This window comes from Schistocerca cancellata, chromosome 11 (genome assembly GCF_023864275.1).
Source record: "Schistocerca cancellata isolate TAMUIC-IGC-003103 chromosome 11, iqSchCanc2.1, whole genome shotgun sequence".
Classification (NCBI taxonomy): Eukaryota; Metazoa; Arthropoda; class Insecta; order Orthoptera; family Acrididae; genus Schistocerca; species Schistocerca cancellata.
Genome location: NC_064636.1, coordinates 147,296,600 through 147,317,474, shown reverse-complemented (window position 1 = coordinate 147,317,474; position 20,875 = coordinate 147,296,600).

Below are 20,875 nucleotides of genomic sequence, written 5' to 3'. Positions count from 1 at the left end.
TAGCATCGTATCAGCGTAAGAAAATAAATGTTCATATGTCATCTTAATAAGTAAACATGAAGGCGCAAGCAGATAAATCACAAAGTGTAACTTACATACATAATCACAGTCAGCACAATTAATCAGGTGACAATTATAATTTAAATAAATAAGCACAGCAGGCACATAATAAAAAAAAATATGACGTCAGTGAAAAAGCAGTGCAGCCAAGCGATGCATAATATACACAAGTTACAACCCAGTTCATTAATAATCATTGTCAAAATCAGTTAACGTACGCAAGCACGTCGCTTCACAAGTAAATTCATAGAACATGAAATTAGCACAAAGTATGAATCACGTAATCGCGAGCAGCAAATTACGTCTAAAGTACGTACCTAAGTGGAAATATGTTACCTGAAAAATAAACTCAATTAATAATTACCTTTTTAGTTTATTAGTTTCTTCTTCAAAATTACATTCTTCCTGAAAATTTCTCGATACCAAGTCGTCTTAACGTCGGACACGCACAGAATTTACCTGAAGTTCTTAAATATTTTATAGAACCGTATCCTGAAAAATACTGAATGTTAATAACATAATTCATCAAGTCACTATAGCTTTATACTGAATTTAGTCGGAGAAATTAGACTGTGTATTTGTTTATGGCTGTCAGTGCATTCGCACTGAGCGCTCGATCAGCTGTAGGCGCGTGACGTAGGAAGTGATTGTTTGCGGTCAACGACTGCCCTGTGCGGCGCGCAGACTTGACTGTTGCTTTGAGTATTTGCCGCCGCCAAAACACAGCGCGGTATCCTTGTATTCTCTGCGTGTTTACGTGTAGCTGTCAGTTTCTCTAAAGTACGTCATTCCACAAAAATTTTAACGTTAGATATATGATGTATTCCCTTAGAGCGTCGAGATTTAAGAGTTTCTACTTCAACAGTGTTATCATGAATAATTTTGCGAATTCTATATGGACCGTTATAAAGCAGAAAAAATTTGCGACACAAGCCTTTTCCTTTGTGAGATAAACGATGAGACTTAATTAACACCTTTTGACCAACTGACAAGATTTTTAAACAACCAGGATGCTTAGCTGATTTCTCTCTTCTAGCAGCCGCAGATGCAATATTTTGCAGAGCCAGGTTGACAACTTCAGAATGCCGCAGTTTCCGTGTAGGCGGAAAAGGAACGATTTCAGAAATGCGATTTGTCGGTGCTTTATTTTTTAATATCGGTATAGGCGGTAAAGAAGTTGAGTCATTAGGAAGTTCATTCAGAATGTTTTGAAAAATATGAAGATACTGATCCCAAGTTCTGTGATTCTGATGACAATAAAGGCGACACAATTTATTGATTTCCTTCATCCATCTCTCTGAAGCGTTAGATTGGGGGTGAAAAAGTGAAATGAAGATTGGTTTAATTTTACGACGCCGTAGAGTACGAAGCCAAATTTTAGAGCGAAACTGTGATCCATTATCTGATATAACCTTATCAACATGACCCACTTCTTTAAGAAAATGTTTGATGAAAGCGTTAGATACTGAACGAGCTGTTGCTTTGCGTAAAGGTGTAAAACACACATATTTTGATGTCAACTCCACTGCTACGAAAATTTACGCAAAACCATTAGTAGATCGAACCACTGGACCAAACAAATCGACTGCAGCCATGTCCTTTAATTTCGCTGGAATGATAGGAAACAACGGTGCACTGTGAGAAACTGTTGGCGGCTTAGCCTTTTGACATAATTTGCATTTGGCAAGAACAAATCGAATACGTTTCTCCATATTACTGAAGTATCAATTTTCTCGTAATTTATGAAAACATTTTCTGGGACCAAAGTGTGCATAACTGAAATGCGTATACCAAATCAATTTATTAACCCACTCATCAGGAATACAAACTAACCAAACAGAGTTGTCGACCGATTTTCGTTTAAAAAGAACTTTCCAGATAGATCGCAAAAACGAGGTGTGACAAAATTGTCCAATCTAACAAAGCGTCTAAGAAAATTACAGACACCAAGGAAACTACGAACATCACGTTTTGTGGTAGGAACAGCATAATTACGAATAGCGTCTAATTTCTCTGGATCAGGAAGAATACCTTCTGTAGAAATAATGTGACCGAGAAATTTCACCTGAGAACGACCAAATTCAGATTTTTCTAAGTTGACTGTAATGCCAACTCTTGCAAAAATACATAATAATGAATCCAATATTTTGTTGTGTTCACTCCAAGAATGTTTAGCAATAAGAATGTCGTCAACATATGAAGTAATATTGTCACGAAGATAAACAGGTAAAATTTCATTTAAGCTACAAATGAATGCTGCTGAAAATATAGTAAGTCTAAACGGTAATTTACGAAATCACTTTTGGGTAAAACAGTCATATCTGGTTATTGTTTACTTACTCACTAGATAGATTTATAGTTGAAGAGTTGTTTCGATAGATGCAAAGAATAGTAAAAGAGTAGGTAGCAGTGCAGAAAACTAAAAGAGAAATAGCACTACTACAGCTCGGGGCCCTATGCTCGCTACGGCACATATTCACTTAGAGTAGTGAATCCCCTGAGGACTTTAATAGCTGCACATAAATTTCAGTTTGTGACTTAGTGGCAAATTTGGCGGAAGTGCGTACAGAAATTGAGCTAACCATGAACATGGATGTATGTCATTCTTAGAATTGCGGAAGATCATAAATTTCCGAACAGTCAAAAAATGTTTATAGTCAAAGTTTTCTCCTCGTGGCGACAAAGACCTACCGCGTCTGTCCCAGTCACAATGACGAATATTGTCAAGTTCGCGCGCCTGGCGCTCTCTTGTTGCATCCCGTACACGAAACAAATTACTTTCTTCAAAGCCCTCTGCTATCTGTGATTCTAAATTTCTTCTGCTATCTTTTCCTACGATTTCGCCTTCAATTTGCTTGACTTGCCTTTTTAAAGCCTCAAATTCCCTTTTCACGCGTTCATTAAATTTTCCCTGATTTTCAACATGTTTATTTATGTTCTGGTATTCTTCGGTTTCTGCAAATGGCAATGCTGCTGTATCATCTGAATCTCTGTCCCCATGTAAACTAAGGTTTGTCAATTTATCTGAAATTTCCTCAACTCTTTCCGATAAGTCACCTATCTGTTCTTTCTGTTTATTTACGTCTTCTGTAAATGTGGCGACTCGGGTTTCGGTGTTGTCACATTTAGTAGTTAACTGTTCACACTGTTGCGTTAAGTTATTTATTCTGTCATTTGGTACGGATTCCTCGATTCTTTCAATTATTTCTTCCTTATCGTGTGCACATTGTAAATTTAACTCTGAAAATTTCTGTACTATCACGCGCTCTTTTTCTTCCTGTTCCCTGCCCTGTTCCTCTTGTCTGATTTCTGTTGAAATTAAGCTATTATTGTGAGCCTTCAAAATCGGTTGTACTTCTTCTCTAATTTCTTTATTTGATTCGTCTTTCATGTATTTGAAACATGTCCCTGTTCGTGAGCCTAACTGTGTTTCCATTGTTCCCATATCAGTTTCTAATTCAGATCGTAACTGTGATCCCACTGCTTTCATCTCGGTTTTAATTGTTCCTATTTCTGTTACAATTGTTCCTATTTTTGAGCATAACCGTGTTGTCATTGCTTTCATCTCAGATCCCAAATTTAATATTGCACTCATCAACCGCTGCATATCTTCTGTCGTTAATCTCGTATTTTGAAAATTTTTTGATTGTGAAAAATTTTGAACTATTTCCGGACTATTTTCCCTGCTTATTAAATTGTTTTCCACTTCATTATTCATGATACTGTTTGCCTCTGTTGGCGAGTTCGCCATGTCAACAATTTCGTCATTCTCACTATCCATCATTTTCGCCTTTTTCATTGATCGCGTAATCATTTACAAAATATACAAAACTCGTCACTATATGAAAATTACACACAATGACACTTTATCTCCAACAATATCATTCACGCGAAATGCTTCCTTCAAACACGATTAACGAACAATAGAAGAATGACAATCACCAAATACACATGCAATATAGACTACAATTACTAAACTACAAATTACTACAACAATACTATGGTCTACTATTTTTACAATCAGAAGAATTCCAAGGAACGATCCGAAGCAGCGGTCGCCACGTGCATGGGGGCTTAATTAAATATTTTATGCAAATACTTTTTAGTTTTTAGTAGCTGTCTGTCCGGTTATGCAAGTCTCGTAACCGGTTGGCCCTGACTGGTTTTAGTACGCAATCTGACTGCATAGAATAACAACAAACAATGAAAGAAAATTTTCGTTAACACAGTTAATTAATTAAGTCCCCAGCAACTATAAAATCTATGAAGCCAACAAAGCACAAGTGTAGCTGTTCTGTGTGTGGTAGTATGACTCAACGCACATCTGGCACGGTTCTTCTTCAACAAGAAAAGAATTTTTAAATACCATTTATATTGACGTGATAAAAGAAAATTAGAAATACTATAATTACGCAAGAAAACCAGAATTACACTCTAATACAAGAACACAAGCCAGATGCTTTGTTGACTGAACCTGTAATGATGCATTATTTGAGACACAGAAATAATAAAAAGAAAAAAAACAGGGACTTTCTTACCTTCATATATATTGACGAAAAGCACTCTGATCATTACAATATCTCCATTAGAACAACATCTGCTATCTCTCCCATCAAACAACTGCATAAAACATGGAACAAACACTCACTACTACCACATCTCCACTCCGACTTCACGACAAGCAGTGTCCACCACAACTTCTCGGCAAGAACTGCCTGCCGCTACTTCTCAATAATCACTGCCAGTGGATGCGGCGGAACAAAACTCTCTGGCGCGATCTCTGGCGCTGTGGCTCAGTGTAGCCACCTTTCAACGTCGTCTTTCTGCTGTAAGCGTGTGCTGTTCACAACGTGCAAGTGTGCTGTAGACAACATGGTTTATTCCTTAGAACAGAGGATTTTTCTGGTGTTGGAATTCCACCGCCTAGAACACAGTGTTGTTGCAACAAGACGAAGTTTTCAACGGAGGTTTAATGTAACCAAAGGACCGAAAAGCGATACAATAAAGGATCTGTTTGAAAAATTTCAACGGACTGAGAACGTGACGGATGAACGTGCCGGAAAGGTAGGGCGACCGCGTACGGCAACCACAGAGGGCAACATGCAGCTAGTGCAGCAGGTGATCCGACAGCGGCCTCGGGTTTCCGTTCGCCGTGTTGCAGCTGCGGTCCAAATGTCGCCAACGTCCACGTATCGTCTCACGCGCCAGAGTTTACACCTCTATCCGTACAAAATTCAAACGCGGCAACCCCTCAGCGCCGCTACCGTTGCTGCACGAGAGACATTCGCTAACGATATAGTGCACAGGATTGATGACAGCGATATGCGTGTGGGCAGCATTTGGTTTACTGACGAAGCTTATTTTTACCTGGACGGCTTCGTCAATAAACAGAACTGGCGCATATGGGGAACCGAAAAGCCCCATGTTGCAGTCCCATCGTCCCTGCATCCTCAAAAAGTACTGGTCTGGGCCACCATTTCTTCCAAAGGAATCATTGGCCCATTTTTCAGATCCGAAACGATTACTGCATCACGCTATCTGGACATTCTTCGTGAATTTGTGGCGGTACAAACTACCTTAGACGACACTGCGAACACCTCGTGGTTTATGCAAGATGGTGCCCGGCCACATCGCACGGCCGACGTCTTTAATTTCCTGAATGAATATTTCGATTATCGTGCGATTGCTTTGGGCTATCCGAAACATACAGGAGGTGGCTTGGATTGGCCTCCCTATTCGCCAGACATGAACTCCTGTGACTTCTTTCTGTGGGGACACTTGAAAGACCAGGTGTACCGCCAGAATCCAGAAAGAATTGAACAGCTGAAGCAGTACATCTCATCTGCATGTGAAGCCATTCCGCCAGACACGTTGTCAAAAGTTTCGGGTAATTTCATTCAGAGACTACGCCATATTGTTGCTACGCATGGTGGATATGTGGCAAATATCGTACTATAGAGTTTCTCAGACCGCAGCGCCATCTGTTGTTGAAAATTGTAACTACTGTAATTTCGAAAGTTTGTCTGCCTGAAAATGTACTGTTGTCCCAAGCATATTGCAACAAACGGTGTATTTCTATCGCTGCTCGTTTAGTTTTTATTGCCGTTTCAAATATACCGGTCATTTTTTAAACACCCTGTAAGTGTTGCAATGGAGAGAAGTAATGCAGGGGAAGTTTGTTCTGTAACAAGTGTCTATCATAAAAAAATAAATTAATTAAAAAAATGTGTGTGAATTCCTAAGGGACCAAATTGCTGAGGTCATCGATCCCTAGACTTACACACTACTTAAACTAACTTATGCTAAGAACAAGACACACACCCATGCTCGAGGGAGGACTCGATCCTCAGGCAGGAGGGGCCGCGCAATCCATGACATGGCGTCTTAAACCAAGCGGCTACTCCGTGCGGCTCTACGTTCACTGTGGATACTTAACTTTGTTATCTGAGAAGGAGTTGTGGCTAGTTTTTGCGATGCACCACAAATTCCTTCGTCATTCCTCACCCCAACAGACACACAAAAACTAAATATCATTCATCTTTCATAATTTTAAAAATGAAAGTGTTCAAAGAAAAGTGTTTCATTCTACAGTTCAATAAAGTGCTAAGGATGGTGATAATTTGGGGGTGAGGGGGGGGGGGTACTAGCTAATGGGCGATTGTACTCGGGGGAAATGAATGGTCTAACAAGGAAATCTCCCCATCGCGCCCCCCACAGATTTAGTGGTAAGAGAAGACTGATGAAGCACGAGAACAGGAGGAGGTATACTGTACTGTGAAAGAAAAAAGCATAATAGAGACAATAAACTGTCCTAGACTAGGAAGTAGAATATGGAGCAGCTACGAACTGCAATAGCGTCGTGGGCAAGTGGTTATAGAGCATGATTCCCAAGCAAGTGAGCCCTGATCTAAACTCCCAAAGGCGAATTTTGTTTCTTTTTTTTTTGTTGTTGTTCCTGTTCGCTCTATTCAAGTTTGTGTCGTGGTGTAACGTCCATTTGCAACAGCGAGATGTAAGTTAGGAGCCTATAATGAAAGTTGATTCTGCACAACTACTCTTATTAGAAGCCGAAAGGAAGTGGCTTTCGAATGGGGAGCGCAAACGTTTGATGACAAGGCGACAAGTCAACTGGATCCCTCGCCAGAAAACACGTCTGGTGTGTGACACACGGCAGTAGTGGCAGTACGTGTGTCATGTGGCAGGAATCTCTTATCGGCGCACCTCATTTGTACGCCTTGTGAGAGAGATATACAGGGTGAGTCACCTAACATTACCGCTGGATATATTTCGCAAACCACATCAAATACTGACGAACCGATTCCACAGAGCGAACGTGAGGAGAGGGGCTAGTGTAATTGGTTAGTACAAACCATAAAAAATGCACGGAAGTGTGTTTTTTAACACAAACCTACGTTTTTTTAAATGGAACCCCGTTAGTTTTGTTAGCACATCTGAACATATAAACAAATACGTAATCAGTGCCGTTCGTTGCATTGTAAAATGTTAATTACGTCTGGAGATATTGTAACCTAAAGTTGACGCTGGAGTACTACTCCTCCGCTGTTCGATCGTGTGTATCGGAGAGCACCGAATTACGTAGGGATCCTAAGGGAACGGTGATGGACCTTAGGTACAGAAGAGACTGGAACAGCACATTACGTCCACATGCTAACACCTTTTTATTGGTCTTTTTCACTGACGCATATGTACATTACCATGACGTGGAAGACGCATAAATTGGCCAGCCCGTTCTCCTGATCTTACACCTCTGGACTTCTCTCTGTGGGGTACGTTAAAGGAGAATGTGTGCCGTGATGTGCCTAGAACCCCAGAGGATATGAAACAACGTATTGTGGCAGCCTGCGGCGACATTACACCAAATGTACTGTGGCGTGTACGACATTCCCTACGCCAGAGACTGCAATTGTGTGCAGCAAATGATAGCCACCACATTGAACATCTATTGGCCTGACATCTGGGGACACACTCTATTCCACTCCGTAATTGAAAACGGAAACCACGTGTGTACGTGTACCTCACCCCTCATGGTAATGTACATGTGCATCAGTGAAAAAGACAAATAAAAAGGTGTTAGCATGTGGACGTAATGTGCTGTTCCAGTCTCTTCTGTACCTAAGGTCCATCACCGTTCCCTTTGGATCCCTACGTAATTCGGTGCTCTCCGATACACACGATCGAACAGCGGAGGAGTGGTACTCAAGCGTCAACTTTAGGTTACAATATCTCCGGGTGTAATTAACATTTTACAATGCAACGAACGGCACTGATTACGTATTTGTTTATATGTTCAGATGTGCTAACAAAACTAACGGGGTTCCATTTAAAAAAACGTAGGTTTGTGTTAAAAAACACACTTCCGTGCATTTTTTTATGGTTTGTACTAACCAATTACACTAGCCCCTCTCCTCACGTTCGGTCTGTGGAATCGATTCGTCAGTATTTGAAGTGGTTTACGAAATATATCCAGCGGTAACGTTAGGTGACTCACCCTGTATATGCCTCCTTGCACGATTTTAGGTGATCCTACGAATGTGGTCACTCCCAAGGAAAAGACAAAAGCAAAATAGTTTGTCACATGATCTACAACAAATAGACGCAACCGTTTCACATCAGACCGTTTCTCTGTGCTCTGTGGAAACAAGTGTTTTCAACGTTTTTGAACTTGCGTTCCGTTTTGGGAGTCTTGACTCTCGAATTCCTTTATTGTAACATTGTTGATACTCGTTTACTTGCTGTTTTTGTATCTGTGAGACTTGTGTGTGGTATCACGCCGGCTTAGAGTGCTCATCACATTTACCTGCGACTGTAGTGTATTCTCAACACATGACTCATATTCTACAACCATTGTATAGAATGACAACTGCCAAGACTATAGAAAGAGAACAAACATTTCAATGACCGAACGGGCAGTTCATAATATCGCGAAATACACTCCTGGAAATGGAAAAAAGAACACATTGACACCGGTGTGTCAGACCCACCATACTTGCTCCGGACACTGCGAGACGGCTGTACAAGCAATGATCACACGCACCGCACAGCGGACACACCAGGAACCGCGGTGTTGGCCGTCGAATGGCGCTAGCTGCGCAGCATTTGTGCACCGCCGCCGTCAGTGTCAGCCAGTTTGCCGTGGCATACGGAGCTCCATCGCAGTCTTTAACACTGGTAGCATGCCGCGACAGCGTGGACGTGAACCGTATGTGCAGTTGACGGACTTTGAGCGAGGGCGTACAGTGGGCATGCGGGAGGCCGGGTGGACGTACCGCCGAATTGCTCAACAAGTGGGGCGTGAGGTCTCCACAGTACATCGATGTTGTCGCCAGTGGTCGGCGGAAGGTGCACGTGCCCGTCGACCTGGGACCGGACCGCAGCGACGCACGGATGCACGCCAAGACCGTAGGATCCTACGCAGTGCCGTAGGGGACCGCACCGCCACTTCCCAGCAAATTAGGGACACTGTTGCTCCTGGGGTATCGGCGAGGACCATTCGCAACCGTCTCCATGAAGCTGGGCTACGGTCCCGCACACCGTTAGGCCGTCTTCCGCTCACGCCCCAACATCGTGCAGCCCGCCTCCAGTGGTGTCGCGACAGGCGTGAATGGAGGGACGAATGGAGACGTGTCGTCTTCAGCGATGAGAGTCGCTTCTGCCTCGGTGCCAATGATGGTCGTATGCGTGTTTGGCGCCGTGCAGGTGAGCGCCACAATCAGGACTGCACACGACCGAGGCACACAGGGCCAACACCCGGCATCATGGTGTGGGGAGCGATCTCCTACACTGGCCGTACACCACTGGTGATCGTCGAGGGGACACTGAATAGTGCACGGTACATCCAAACAGTCATCGAACCCATCGTTCTACCATTCCTAGACCGGCAAGGGAACTTGCGGTTCCAACAGGACAATGCACGTCCGCACGTATCCCGTGCCACCCAACGTGCTCTAGAAGGTGTAAGTCAACTACCCTGGCCAGCAAGATCTCCGGATGTGTCCCCCATTGAGCATGTTTGGGCCTGGATGAAGCGTCGTCTCACGCGGTCTGCACGTCCAGCACGAACGCTGGTCCAACTGAGGCGCCAGGTGGAAATGGCATGGCAAGCCGTTCCACAGGACTACATCCAGCATCTCTACGATCGTCTCCATGGGAGAATAGCAGCCTGCATTGCTGCGAAAGGTGGATATACACTGTACTAGTGCCGACATTGTGCATGCTCTGTTGCCTGTGTCTATGTGCCTGTGGTTCTGTCAGTGTGATCATGTGACGTATCTGACCCCAGGAATGTGTCAATAAAGTTTCCCCTTCTTGGGAAAATGAATTCACGGTGTTCTTATTTCAATTTCCAGGAGTGTATTTCATAGTGCATACGGAGTAAATTCTACATTCGATAGCAAAACGATCTTATACACATAAAAAAATGGAAAATGTGCATGGTCTGATATATAACGACAAGAAAAGCAACCTGCTAACCTTACCTTGCCGGGCGCTTGCCAAGAAAAAATATAATCACCATCAGTAAGTGGTCATATAAATATCTGGCAACGGCATTACAGTGTGATGAGTCATGAAGTACGTTTACTCAATAAAGGATTTAATATTGGAAATGTAGTGATTGCCCTTGGTTTTTCTGGTTCTCAAAGTTTCGACATGTACTACATTGGGGTGACAAATGCTGCGAATTCTATGTGGACCAGCGTATAGAACCTCAAATTTACTGCATCTGCTCTTTCCTCTGTTGGATAAGTAGTGTGTGCGTGCTAATATCTTCTGTCCTATGTGAAAGTCACGGCGTGTACAAACCTGTTTTTGCTGTCTTCTCCGGCGCTCTGCGGCACGTTTGATGTTGTTGAGGGCAATGTCAGTTATTTCATGGTGGCGTAGTCGACGAGATGTAGGAAAAGATACTAATTCTTTAATTTTGTTTGGTGTTTCAACATTTTTCAATATAACAGTGGATTCATTTGGTATGGAGTTAACTACATCCTGGAATGATAGTATGTGTGTGTCCCAATCAAAATGTCTTTTATGGCAGTACATTCTACATAGTTTACCAATTTCTTTCATCAGTCGTTCAGAAAGGTTTCGAAGAAGCGTGATACCTGGATATATAGATCGGAGTAATGTTTCTGGCTCGTAACATACGTGTCCATATCGCAGATAGAAATTGTGGTCCATTGTCGGAAATTACTTTCAATACATGCCCTACATGAAATAGAAAATGTTTTACAATTGCATTCGAAATAGATTTAGCAGTAGCTTTGCGTAACGGAGTGAAGGTAACAAATTTCGAAGTGAGTTCAACAGCGACGAAGATGTAACAAAATCCTCTATTAGGTCTGGGAATCGGTCCAGAAATGTCTACAGCGGCCAATTTAATCGGTACAATGGGATGTAACGGAGGAATATGCGAAGTCGTGTCTGATTTAGCTTTCTGGCAGATTTTACGTGACGCTAAAACTCGTCGATTAGGTGTTTCCATGTTGGCAAAATAACAGTTCTGTCTCAATATAAGAAAACGTTTTCTGGCTCCATAATGTGAGCAACTTAAATCAGTATCCCAAACTAATTTGTTAACAAGCTCGTCAGGAGTGCATCATAACCAGATGTTGCTGTCAGGGTGAGAGCGGCGAAACAGAATGTCATTGCGTACAGTGTAATGGTTTCTGATGTTTACGTTATTCCTATCTTGCCGAAGGTGTTTAATTTCTTTCCACACGTTGTCTTTGCTCTGCTCTTGTGCTAAGTCTCGTAGTGACGACGAAATGAAATTTTCAAATGCAACTTGTTGAATATACATGAGGCTAAAATTTGCTTGGCAGAACTCGGTTGCGATGTCTTGCTGATTGTTGCTGAGAGAACGGGACAGTGCGTCTGCTACAATAATTTGTGTACCGGGAACGTGAACAATTGTAAAATTAAATTCCTGTAAATAAAGTTTCCATCTGCTTAATCTGTTGTGTGTAAATTTAGCGGAAAGTAAAAACTGTATAGCTCTATGATATGTGTAAACGGTCGTACGTCTTCCATAAAGAAAATGCCGAAATCTCGTAAATGCCCATACAACACATAATGTCTCAAGTTCTGTGACAGAATAATTGCGTTCAGCAGGTGACAGAATGTGACTCTCAAAGGCGATGTTTTTAATTACTGTCGTACCGTCTCCTTCAATTTCGTCAAAAATGCGTACGCCTAAAGCGGTGTTAGAACTGTCGGTGGCAATGGAAAAATTTCTGGTGGGATCTGGGTGTGATAAAAGGGGTGCGCTCAACAATGCATGTTTCAGATTAACAAACTCAGACTATTCTTGGCTACCCCAGGACCAAATAGCGTTTTTACCCGTCAGCTGGCATAATCTAGGGCTGTCTAAAGCAGAGTAATGAATAAATTTACGGAAGAAGTTAAGTAATCCCAGAAAGCCGCGTAGTTGTTTCTTGGTTGTTGGAACAGTAATGTCACGTAAAGCTTGAAGTTTTTCCGGGTCAGGCGCAACGCTTTCTGCTGAAATTACATGTCCAAGAAATTTTATGGACGTTTTGCCAAAGTGCGATTTGCTAAGATTAACTGTGAGTCCTTGTGCATGAAAAGTTTGCAACAGTTGTTCAAGAATCAAACTATGTTCAGACCAGTTAGCTTCTGCGATAAGGATGTCGTCTACATACGATGTGATTCTGTCTTTAAGGTCTGTCGGAAGTATAGTATTCAAACAGCGAGTAAATACTGCTGAATAAATTGTTAGACCGAACCGTAATTTGCAAAACTGATAACAATCACCAAAACAGAGAAATTCTGCGTACTTTCTGCAGTCCGGACGGAGCTGAATTTGCCAAAATCCCGATTTTAAATCTAATGTGGAATTTCTGTAGAAGTTCTTCTAGTGTCTGTGGGCAATCTGTTTCATTAATAATAATGTCGTTGACATGACGCGAATCAAGTACGAGGCGAAGTGAGCCGTCCTTTTTCTTAACAATATGGAGTGGGTTTATGTACGGACTAACTGCCGGTCCAATAATACCTTGGTCAAGCATAGCTTGCAATTCTTTCTTGACTTGCTCTCTGTTTGGCTTTAAACGTGTCGTGCTGTTTAACTCGAAATTCATACATAAAACCGGACATAGTACCAGGGATGTTGTCAAAAACTAGAGCTTGCTGTAAAATAATTTTGCGTAGCTCTGTACGTTCATCATCTGTATTTGCGTTGCTGGTTTACTTCATCAGAAATCATTCGCATAACGTCATAGTCGGCTTCACCTGGTCTATTATAGTTCTGTACATACGTATCTGTGAACAATGTGGAATGACACTCTATGTTACGCGATGTAGAAATGACCTCTGTCCGATTAACTGCCTGTTCTTCTGCTGATAAAGCGTGCTGAAATTCTAATGCCAGTTGTACCTTTTCATCCTTTAACATCAAATAGGAACTTTGAAAGTCAATAATTGCGTCATGTTGTACCAAAAAATTCGTACCTAAAATAACGTCTGTTGTCAATAAGGGAACAATCCAAAAATTTGCGTGGAACGTATGACCTGCAATACAAAATGATAAGTGCGTCTGTAATTTTACATCTACTCCTTTACCACATCCTGCGAAACCCTACATTTCAGCGATAACATAGGATAGGTGTTCTTTGTTACATTCATTGAAAGTTTCTTCATTTATAACTCACATAAGTGATCCAGAATCGATTACTGCTGAAAATGTGGATGATCCAATCTTTGCTTCAATAAAAGGGTGGGAAATGGTTTTTTGTGTAACTGGTTTTTCATGTAAAAGTGCGTCTCACATTACATTGTTGGTTAGGTATACCAAATGGCTGGTATTGTTGTTGTTGTGGGAAAAAAGTACAAATAGTCGAAATGCCACGCAAAAAGCACGGAACGGGACTACAAGTCCCACCGCCACACCTTCACCTGCCCATGTTAGGCAAAATTTTCTGCCTGACTCATGTAGTACTATCACCGTCAGAGGGTGGTACGGGACTACAAGTCCCACCGCCACACCTCCAAAGTGAATTGCAGTGACGCAGTCACTGCCCTGTGGAAATTTACTGCCTCACCAACACAGTTAGACCGCAATAGACCGGTGATGCTGTATTGTAACATATCACCCCGGACTACAAGTCCATTAAAAATAAAAAAAAGCATCCTCCCGCAAATAACAGCACGTCAGAAAGAATCTGACTAGATACAGTACAGGTTGCATCTTCTAGCAACGTAAGCAATACTTTCGATACACAGAATCTTGTTTACGAAAATGTTATTACTTTTGACGACATTCGAGACACACTTTTACATGAAAAACCAGTTACACAAAAAACCATTTCCCACCCTGTTATTGAAGTAAAGATTGGATCAGCCACATTTTCATCAGTAATCGATTCTGGATCACTTTATGTCAGTTATAAATGAAGAAACTTTCAACGAATGTAACAAAGAGAATACTTATCCTACGCTACCATTGGACAAAACTGATGTGAAAGGGGCAGATCTGGTAAAGGAGTAGATGTAAAATTACAGACATACTTATCATATATACCCTACTGGCCATTAAAATTGCTACACCACGAAGAAATGCAAATGATAAACGGGTATTCATTGGACAAATATTTATACTAGAACTGACATGTGATTACATTTTCACGCAGTTTGGGTGCATAGATCCTGAGAAATCAGTACCCGGAACAACCACCTCTGGCCGTAATAACGGCCTCGATACGCTTGGGCATTGAGTCAAACAGAGCTCGGATGGCGTGTACAGGTACAGTTGCCGATGCAGGTTCAACACGATACCACAATTCATCGAGAGTAGTGACTGGCTTACTGTGACAATCCAGTTACTCGGCCACCATTAGCCAGACGTTTGCAATTGGTGAGAGATCTGGAGAACGTGCTGGCCAGGGCAGCAGTCGAACATTTTCCGTATAGAGAAAGGCCCGTACAGGACCTGCAACATACGGTCGTGCATTATCCTGCTGAAATGTAGGGTTTCGCAGGGATCGAATGAAGGGTAGAGCCACGGGTCGTAACACATCTGAAATGTAACGTCCACTGTTCAAAGTGCCGTCAATGCGAACAAGAGGTGACCGAGACGTGTAACCAATGGCACCCCATACCATCACGCCGGGTGATACGCCAGTATGGCGATGACGAATACACGCTTCCAATGTCCGTTCACCGCGATGTTGCCAAACACGGATGCGACCATCATGATGCTGTAAACAGAACCTGGATTCATCCGAAAAAATCACCTTTCTGCCATTCGTGCACCCAGGTCCCTCGTTGAGTACACCGTCGCAGGCATTCCAGTCTGTGATGCAGCGTGGCCGAGCGGTTCTAGGCGCTATAGTCTGGAACCGCGCTGCCGCTACGGTCGCAGGTTCGAATCCTGCCTCGGGCATGGATGTGTGTGATGTCCTTAGCTTAGCTAGGTTTAAGCATTTCTAAGTCCTAGGGGACTGATGACCTCATAGTGCTCAGAGGCATTTGAACCATTCTTTGTGATGCAGTTTCAAGGGTAACCGCAGCCACGGTCTCCGAGCTGACAGTCCATGCTGCTGCAAACGTCGTCGAACTGTTCGTGCAGATGGTTGTTGTCTTGCAAACGTCCCCATCTGTTGACTCAGGGATCGAGACGTGGCTGCACGCTCCGTTACAGCCATGCGGATAAGATGCCTGTCATCTCGACTGCTGGTAATACCAGGCAGTTGGGATCCAGCAGAGGGTTCCGTATTACCCTCCTGAATCCACCGATTCCATATTCTGCTAACAGTCATCGGATCTCGACCAAAGCGAGCAGCAATGTCGCGATACGATAAACCCCAATCGCGATAGTCTACAATCCGACCTTTATCAAAGTCGGTAACGTGATGGTACGCATTCAACTGCTGTTTGTGTATGAGAAATCGGTTGTAAACTTTGCTCATGTCGGCACGTTGTAGGTGTCGCCACCGGCACCAACCTTGTGTGAATTGTCTGAAAAACTAATGATTTGAATATCACAGCATCTTCTTCCTGTCGATTAAATTTCGCGTCTGTAGCACGTCATCTTCGTGGTGTAGCAATTTTAATGGCCAGTGTATATATACAGGGTGTTACGGCCAAACTTTCAGGAAACATTCCTCACACACAAAGAAAGAAAATATGTTATGTGGACATGTGTCCGGAAACGCTTACTTTCTATGTTAGAGCTCATTTTATTACTTCTCTTCAAATCACATTAATCATGGAATGAAAACACACAGCAACAGAACGTACCAGCGTGACTTCACTTTGTTACAGGAAATGTTCAAAATGTCCTCTGTTAGCGAGGATACATGCATCCACCCTCCGTCGCACGGAATCCCTGATGCGCTGATGCAGCCCTGGAGAATGGCGTATTGTATCACAGCCGACCACAATACGAGCACGAAGAGTCTCTACATTTGGTACCGGGGTTGCGTAGACAAGAGCTTTCAAATGCCCCCATAAATGAAGGACAAGAGGGTTGAGGTCAGGAGAGCGTGGAGGCCACGGAATTGGTCCGCCTCTACCAATCCATCGGTCACCGAATCTGTTGTCGAGAAGCGTACGAACACTTCGACTGAAATGTGCAGGAGCTCCATCGTGCATGAACCACATGTTGTGTCGTACTTGTAAAGGCAGATGTTCTAGCAGTACAAGTAGAGTATCCCGTATGAAATCATTATAACGTGCTCCATTGAGCGTACATACTGACGAAACTAAAATGAGCTCTAACATGGAAATTAAGAGTCTCCGGACATATATCCACATAACATATTTTCTTTCTTTGTGTGTGTGGAATGTTTCCTGAAAGTTTGGCCGTACCTTTTTGTTTTTGTAACACCCTATATATATATATATATATATATATATATATATATATATATATATATATATATATATATATATATATATATATTCGGGCAGCGAGGAAGCGAGCACAAGTAATTGGCCTTTTAGTTTGGCCCAATTGCGCTTTTTAAGGGCAAAACATAATTTATATATATATACAGGGTGTCCCAGCTATTTTGTCCACCCAAAATACCTCTGGAACAATAACAGCTATTGGAAAACGACTTTCACCGGTATCAATGTAGGGCTGGGGCCCATATTTGGAAACATTATAAAACGAAAGCATATGTGTTTTTTTAACACAAACTTATATTTTTTTAAATGGACCTCCTATATTTTTTCTTCAGCAATCCATAGCATGACAAAGCACATAAACAATGGCGTTGATTGCATCGCAATATTCCCATTACATCCCGAGATATTGAGACGCGAAGTTGACGCTTGAAACACCCGACATGCGCTGCTAGCGCACGTCCTGAGGCTCAGGCGTGAACCCCATGCTGCCTGAAATCGCGATGTGATTGACATGCGTAATCACACCTCCATACTTACCAAGAGGGACACTTACTTGTCAATCACATCGCGATTTCGGGCTGCATGGGGTTCACGCCTGAGCCTCAGGACGTGCGCTAGCAGCGCATGTCGGGTGTTTCGAGCGTCAACTTCGCGTCTCAATATCTCGGGATGTAATGGGAATATTGCGATGCAATCACCGCCATTGTTTATGTGCTTTGTCATGCTATGGATTGCTGAAGAAAAAATATAGGAGGTCCATTTAAAAAAATATAAGTTTGTGTTAAAAAAACACATATGCTTTCGTTTTAGAATGTTTCCAAATATGTAAATTCATGGGTCCCAGCCCCACATTGATACCGGTGAAAGTCGTTTTCCAATAGCTGTTATTGTTCCACAGATATTTTGGGTGGACAAGATAGCTGGGACACCCTATATATATATATATATATATATATATATATATATATATATATATATACTCCTGGAAATGGAAAAAAGAACACATTGACACCGGTGTGTCAGACCCACCATACTTGCACCGGACACTGCGAGAGGGCTGTACAAGCAATGATCACACGCACGGCACAGCGGACACACCAGGTACCGCGGTGTTGGCCGTCGAATGGCGCTAGCTGCGCAGCATTTGTGCACCGCCGCCGTCAGTGTCAGCCAGTTTGCCGTGGCATACGGAGCTCCATCGCAGTCTTTAACACTGGTAGCATGCCGCGACAGCGTGGACGTGAACCGTATGTGCAGTTGACGGACTTTGAGCGAGGGCGTATAGTGGGCATGCGGGAAGCCCGGTGGACGTACCGCCGAATTGCTCAACATGTGGGGCGTGAGGTCTCCACAGTACATCGATGTTGTCGCCAGTGGTCGGCGGAAGGTGCACGTGCCCGTCGACCTGGGACCGGACCGCAGCGACGCACGGACGCACGCCGAGACCGTAGGATCCTACGCAGTGCCGTAGGGGACCGCACCGCCACTTCCCAGCAAATTAGGGACACTGTTGCTCCTGGGGTATCGGCGAGGACCATTCGCAACCGTCTCCATGAAGCTGGGCTACGGTCCCGCACACCGTTAGGCCGTCTTCCGCTCACGCCCCAACAGCGTGCAGCCCGCCTCCAGTGGTGTCGCGACAGGCGTGAATGGAGGGACGAATGGAGACGTGTCGTCTTCAGCGATGAGAGTCGCTTCTGCCTTGGTGCCAATGATGGTCGTATGCGTGTTTGGCGCCGTGCAGGTGAACGCCACAATCAGGACTGCATACGACCGAGGCACACAGGGCCAACACCCGGCATCATGGTGTGGGGAGCGATCTCCTACACTGGCCGTACACCACTGGTGATCGTCGAGGGGACACTGAATAGTGCACGGTACATCCAAACCGTCATCGAACCCATCGTTCTACCATTCCTAGACCGGCAAGGGAACTTGCTGTTCCAACAGGACAATGCACGTCCGCATGTATCCCGTGCCACCCAACGTGCTCTAGAAGGTGTAAGTCAACTACCCTGGCCAGCAAGATCTCCGGATCTGTCCCCCATTGAGCATGTTTGGGACTGGATGAAGCGTCGTCTCACGCGGTCTGCACGTCCAGCACGAACGCTGGTCCAACTGAGGCGCCAGGTGGAAATGGCGTGGCAAGCCGTTCCACAGGACTATATCCAGCATCTCTACGATCGTCTCCATGGGAGAATAGCAGCCTGCATTGCTGCGAAAGGTGGATATACACTGTACTAGTGCCGACATTGTGCATGCTCTGTTGCCTGTGTCTATGTGCCTGTGGTTCTGTTAGTGTGATCATGTGATGTATCTGACCCCAGGAATGTGTCAATAAAGTTTCCCCTTCCTGGGACAATGAATTCACGGTGTTCTTATTTCAATTTCCAGGAGTGTATATATATATATATATATATATATATATATATATATATACTCCTGGAAATTGTAAATTGAAATAAGAACACCGTGAATTCATTGTCCCAGGAAGGGGAAACTTTATTCACACATTCCTGGGGTCAGATACATCACATGATCACACTGACAGAACCACAGGCACATAGACACAGGCAACAGAGCATGCACAATGTCGGCACTAGTACAGTGTATATCCACCTTTCGCAGCAATGCAGGCTGCTATTCTCCCATGGAGACGATCGTAGAGATGCTGGATGTAGTCCTGTGGAACGGCTTGCCATGCCATTTCCACCTGGCGCCTCAGTTGGACCAGCGTTCGTGCTGGACGTGCAGACCGCGTGAGACGACGCTTCATCCAGTCCCAAACATGCTCAATGGGGGACAGATCCGGAGATCTTGCTGGCCAGCGTAGTTGACTTACACCTTCTAGAGCACGTTGGGTGGCACGGGATACATGCGGACGTGCATTGTCCTGTTGGAACAGCAAGTTTCCTTGCCGGTCTAGGAATGGTAGAACGATGGGTTCGATGACGGTTTGGATGTACCGTGCACTATTCAGTGTCCCCTCGACGATCACCAGTGGTGTACGGCCAGTGTAGGTGATCGCTCCCCACACCGTGATGCCGGGTGTTGGCCCTGTGTGCCTCGGTCGTATGCAGTCCTGATTGTGGCGCTCACCTGCACGGCGCCAAACAAGCATACGACCATCATTGGCACCAAGGCAGAAGCGACTCTCATCGCTGAAGACGACACGTCTCCATTCGTCCCTCCATTCACGCCTGTCGCGACACCATTGGAGGCGGGCTGCACGATGTTGGGGCGTGAGCGGAAGACGGCCTAACGGTGTGCGGGACTGTAGCCCAGCTTCATGGAGACGGTTGCGAATGGTCCTCGCCGATACCCCAGGAGCAACAGTGTCCCTAATTTGCTGGGAAGTGGCGGTGCGGTCCCCTACGGCACTGCGTAGCATCCTACGGTCTTGGCTTGCATCCGTGCGTCGCTGCGGTCCGGTCCCAGGTCGACGGGCACGTGCACCTTCCGCCGACCACTGGCGACAACATCGATGTACTGTGGAGACCTCACGCCCCACGTGTTGAGCAATTCGGCGGTACGTCGACCCGGCCTCCCGCATGCCCACTATACGCCCTCGCTCAAAGTCCGTCAACTGCACATACGGTTCACGTCCACGCTGTCGCGGCATGCTACCAGTGTTAAAGACTGCGACGGAGCTCCGTATGCCACGGCAAACTGGCTGACACTGACGGCGGCGGTGCACAAATGCTGCGCAGCTAGCGCCATTCGACGGCCAACACCGCGGTTCCTGGTGTGTCCGCTGTGCCGTGCGTGTGATCATTGCTTGTACAGCCCTCTCGCAGTGTCCGGAGCAAGTATGGTGGGTCTGACACACCGGTGTCAATGTGTTCTTTTTTTCCATTTCCAGGAGTGTATATACAGGGTGAGTCACCTACCGTTACCGCTGGACATATTTCGTAAACCACATCAAATA